This window comes from Elephantulus edwardii, unplaced genomic scaffold, assembly GCF_000299155.1.
Source record: "Elephantulus edwardii isolate Elephantulus edwardi_28Jun2011 unplaced genomic scaffold, EleEdw1.0 scaffold00098, whole genome shotgun sequence".
Lineage (NCBI taxonomy): Eukaryota > Metazoa > Chordata > Mammalia > Macroscelidea > Macroscelididae > Elephantulus > Elephantulus edwardii.
In genome coordinates, this window is record NW_006399848.1 from 3,016,226 (window position 1) to 3,021,650 (window position 5,425).

Consider the following 5,425-nt stretch of genomic DNA (forward strand, 5'->3'; position numbering starts at 1 on the left):
CATAGCAACAGTAACAATCTGCGAATTTTGATTAGGTATATGTCTGTTAGAATAGATGGCTTTTTAATCTCCTGGCCTACCATACTCACTTTAGTAAGTATATTAACAAATACTCTACAGTATTTTAAAAGTATGGACATTCTTTTCTAGAGTGTTTAATTCCAGGGCTAGTAAATAGAGGATGCATATTCAATATTGAATTGTCCTTCCATATATTTTACAGTTCAAGAAATGCAAGTGTAGACCTTTGCTCTTTTCTTTCTTTGAGGTGAGAGATGTACCATCTGCTTTCAACCTTAAGTAGATTGTTGTATAATCCTCCTTTCTATGCAATATTTATGAAAACTAGATCCAGTGCAAGAATCATAAAGGAAGGTTTTCCCAAAAATGAGAGGAAAGTGTCTTTTTGCATTTGAAAATAATATTAGCAATTGTGAAAAAACCCACCCACAATGTTCCTTAGCAAAACCTTCCCATAAGCCTTATACATCTGAAGAGTTGAAGGTGTCACGTCAACTCAACAATTCATTTTTCCCATGTCCAACTTGGGTTAATTTTGGTGTATAGAATGATAAAAAGCTTAAAGATTACCACCACAAAACTATTAAGCCTTCTTTAAAAAAATAAACCAACCCACCACATTAATTAATCAATTATTGTTTGTGTTGGTTAACTGTTCACATAAAAGTCTTTTTATTAGGATCGTTAAGTATTTTGAAAGCAAATATATTTTTACATACTTTTTTATGTCTAAATATTAGATTTGCATTGGATTTTAGTCAGTGTGTTTTTTGTTTTTTTGAGTATGAAGCCTTTATTTCCTTGTTTCACACAAAGCTGGCAGAGTTGCTGGCTTTTTGGTTTTTAGTCAAAAAGACCAAATCCCATATCCTCGTCCAACTCCTCTGACTCTTCCTTTGCTTCCACCTTGGCTGGGCCACAGCAGCAGAGCAGCAGTGGTAGTGGCAGCGGCCACAGGGACAGCAGTCACAAATGCAGATGGCCTTGCAGCCAGGAATGCCTTGACCTTTTCAGCCAGTGGGAAGGTGTAGTCAGTCTCCACAGACAAAGCCAGGACCCACTTGTACCCGTTGATGATGGAATGTAGCGTTGAGGCCACAGTTGGGTAACCAATCTGTAGACAGATGCTGGCAACATTGCGGACACCCTCCAGGAAGTGGGTATGCAGATGTCAAGCACTTCAGGATTGTAAAATGCTGCTGTTGGCGAACACCTGCTGGATGATCAGCCCGAAGGAGGAGGGGGAGATGTTCAGCATGTTCAGCAGCGTGGCCTCACTGCCTCCCACCTTGTCTCCAGTCTTAATCAGCCGCACATCACTCAGGATTTCAATGGTGCCTCTGGAGATCTTAGTGGTGATGCCCCTAAGCCTGGAAGAAGGAGGTCTTTTCGGGGCCCAGGCCAGTGTTCTGGTCCGGCACAGTAACCTAATACAGAGCAATGGCACCAGCACGGGCAGCAGCGGGCACCTTGTTGGCCAGCAGCATGTCCCTGATCTCAGTGAGATCCTCTTTGGTGAACACAAACCCCACGTTCCCCCGGATGTGAGGCAGGAGCTTCTCTAGGGCCGGGTTGATGTCCAGGCGGCCCCGGATGGCCTTGCACGTCATGGTGGTCTTGCCCATTAGCACCACAGCCTTCCCGCGGAGGGACATGCGGATCTGCTGCATCTGCTTGGAGCCGACGTTGTCTGCACCCACGATGAAGCGTTTCGGATAATCATCCAGAAGTTGAGTGATCTTAAAGAAGTAGTTGGACTTCCAGGTCGCCCTGTCTTCCCTGAGCATCACTGTGGTGCGTCAGGGATTGGCACACGGGTTTAAAGATGATGTCACTCTCACGAGGATGCCTGGCAAGAGACGTCACTGCTTTTTTAAGAAAACCAGATTTATATGTGGATTCCAATCACTTGAGGATTATTATTAAATTGAAAATTATTATCTTTAAATAGCTAACAACTTTATTCATTAAAATGAATGGCAAACTGTATAATGTCAATTGTATAGAGGATAAATAGAAAAAACTTAATGACTTAAGGAGAGATAATTTCAGAACCAATCTTGAGTAACTTTGTAAATTTTTATTGATGTTAATATTTTTAGAAGATACAATAAGTTAGCAACAACAACAACAACATAGCTGACTTTATGGTCAATGAACACAGTGTATCTTTTAAATATACACAAAACAAATAGATTCATAGACTATTAAATAGTGGTATTTTATGGAGCTACCACAATGCTTTGGCTGTACATATTCTCAAGGGATTGGAGACACCAAGCAGAAAACACAGAACAGTTTTTCTAGTAATTCTTAAGGCTTGAAAATACATGTGCTTTGGCATAATCTGAGCAAAGCCCTTACCCTTCACGTTCTGGGTTTTGGCTGTGCTCTCTCTGAATTCTGTGTTAAGGTCTTTCAGCACTGGAATTCAGATCTGCCTTCTGGACCACAGACAGAAGTCTACTAACTCAATTTTCAGTAGTCCTATTTTTTGTAGTACATTTTAGTTGGTGACCCCAGAAGATATCATTGTTTTGCCCTGTGGTTGTGAGAGAACTCTCCTCTCAGCTTTAGGCAGTTGGCTCCTCTTCTTGATGAAACTAAACAGAAGCCTCACACTCAGGAATCCAGTTTTTCATGATCTTCTTGAAATCTAGGTGAATATGACTTGACCTGTTGAGATAGCAAAGGCCTTGATCCCAACTTTTGAGTCCTGTGAAGTTTTGCTTGCCATATTTCTGCCAACTTGTCTGCTGATTCCTGAACCACTCCAAGAGTAGCTCATTCCTTTCTTTGGAAGTCAACATGCATGGCTTCTTTTCCCATTTTTTACCTGTAGAATCCCAGGAGGTGTATATAATTCCTTTCTCTCCCCTCCTATCTCCTTTAATTTAAGCTGATGGGTTTTACTGTCATATTTGATCCAATAGTTTCATGTTTAACATCTTTAAAAAATATTGGGGTAGTTACATCTTTGCAGAAAATGCTAGAAATGACGCCGCCCATGAAAAGGTAGGACGTTTGAACCCACCAGCTGCTCCGTGGAAGAAAGGTGGGCAATCTCCTCTCATGTGGTCTGTTGTCTAAGAATCCACTGAAGGGACATGTATGGCTTGGTTCCGATGTGAAGGTACACAACAACAAGAATTATTTACAAGAGAATTTTCCAAATTTAAAATTTTGTTTTTCTTTTGCATAACTCACTTTTAAGTCATTTCCTTTCCTTCCACATTTTACCATAACCAGCAATGAGAAGACATGTAGTCCTTCAAAATGGCCTCATCAGTCAAAGAGACAAGCTCATCACTTACAAGTCCTGCCTTCTACCCAACACTTGAACATAATCTAAACAAGTTCTCTGCCATTTTGTAAAAGCATCAACTTTTCTCATTTGTTCCATATCACAATATTTTTAAAGTCTTACCATAAGTGCTTTTGATGTCCATATTTTTCTAGTAACACTCTGTTCCTAATATCTCTGTAGTCTCTAGGATGATTGGGGGGTGGGGGGCTGTCTCCATGCCTCTTCTCATTTCATCATGAGCCTTTATCATAAGTATCGTAGTGTCTTTCATTCTTTGAATGGTCTCACCAAGGAAATCAAGGAGGCATTCTTGTTGCTGTTCTTGTTAGATGCTGTCTAGTAAACGTGCAATCATACAGAACCTGTCTACAGAAAAATTAAACCTCACCAGATCCTGTGCTGTCATCACAATCTCCATCATTATGTTCAAGCCTATTTGTGCACATTGTTACTACTGTAGTCGTTGTTTTGTACCATCAAGTTGAAATCAACTGCTGCTGACCTTCCGGCGGCTTTTCAGAGGCAATAAATTGCACAGGAGATTGTCCATTGTACTTCTGCAGAGCACTTAGTGGGTTCAAGCCACTTGCCTGTAAGTTGGCAGCACAGGCTACCACCAGGCCACCAGAGCTCAGACACTTTAAAGCTTTTCTAGACATCACGTATGACCTGATTCTCAAACTGCTTCCACATTTTAGGGATCCATTAGAGCAACATCCCACTCTTCAAAACAAATTCTTAGCAGGATTTTATAAGAGTAGATTTAACAAGCAGAACTTTATGTTCTCACCATTTAGGAGGTGTGACCTCCAAATTCAGGGTACTGTCTGCAACGGAAGGCTTTCTTATTGGCTTTAAAGGAAATTCCTTTTCACTTCTGAGCTTCTACCTCTGAGAATGTTGCTCGGCATATGTTTCCCCTCATCTTTGCTTGTTTGACTTAACCTGCTCTTTTTATATCTTGTAAGTGATTGCCGAGGGGGTTCTGGTGGCTTACTGGTAAGGAATTGCACTGCTGATCTGAAGGTAATTGGTTGAGTTGCATAACTGTTCCATGTGAGAAAGATAGGCAATCTCCTCCCATGTGATTAACTGCCTCCAAAAACCCACTGGAGAGTCAAATATGAGTAGGTCCCAATGTAATGGGACACAACAAAACCAAGTGATTGAGTAAAAATATATCTTACTAAGACTATAATATTCCATGAGCATGGATTACATTATAATACCAAGAAAACACAATCTTCACCACTGGATTAATAGGTACCATAATGATAAATGGAGGAAAATTTGAAATTGGTGAATGACTTAATCTTATTTGGACACATACTCTATTCTTGGCACCAACAGTCAAGAAATCTTAAGATGTAATGCATTGGCAAGTCGGCTTGATGTCAGGTTAAAGACTACGGCGCTCCTCATTCAAATCATGGTCTTTCGAATCACATGCTGTGCATTTGTGAACTAGACGATGAATAAGATAACAGAAAAAAAAAAGGTCTTTGAATTGGAATGTTTAAGAACAGGGCAGAATATCTCATGGACTGCTAGAAAAATAAAAATGTCTTGGAGAAGATGTATCTAAGAGTGCACCTTAGAGGCTAAATGCTGAGACTTTGTCTCACATTCTTTGAGCATGTTGCTAGAAGGAGGTATACCTCATAAAACAATATCATGCCTGGAAAGGGAGAGGGCCACCAAAGAGAGGATGACTCTCAACAAGAGGGACTGACACAGTTACTGCAACAGTGCACTCAAGCATGTCTGAGAAGATGGCAATGATGGAGGATAGGACAGGCTTCAGATCTGTCCTAGAGATTAGGATTTATAATATGCATCTTTGAGAAGCAGTTGAATCCCAAATGTTGTTAGGTGCTGTTGAGTCAAGCAGGACTTATAACAATCCTATGAAGGAATATACTGAGTCATCGTATCGAAAAGAATTGGCAGATACAGAAGAATTTGATGAAATAACATTTGAGCAAGAGCCTATGGTGATGAAGGAAGAAGTTTGAGCTGCTTTGAAGGAAATAGCAAAAAATAAGGCCCCAGGAATAGATGGTATACCAATTGACATATTTCAGCTAACAGATGCTG

At 40.5% G+C, this 5,425-nt stretch overlaps 1 pseudogene; it reads right to left on the minus strand.

Moving 5' to 3' along the window:
- Window positions 1-864: 864 nt before the first annotated feature.
- Window positions 865-1,808, minus strand: LOC102873402 (annotated as a pseudogene).
- Between the last annotated feature and the right edge of the window lie 3,617 nt (window positions 1,809-5,425).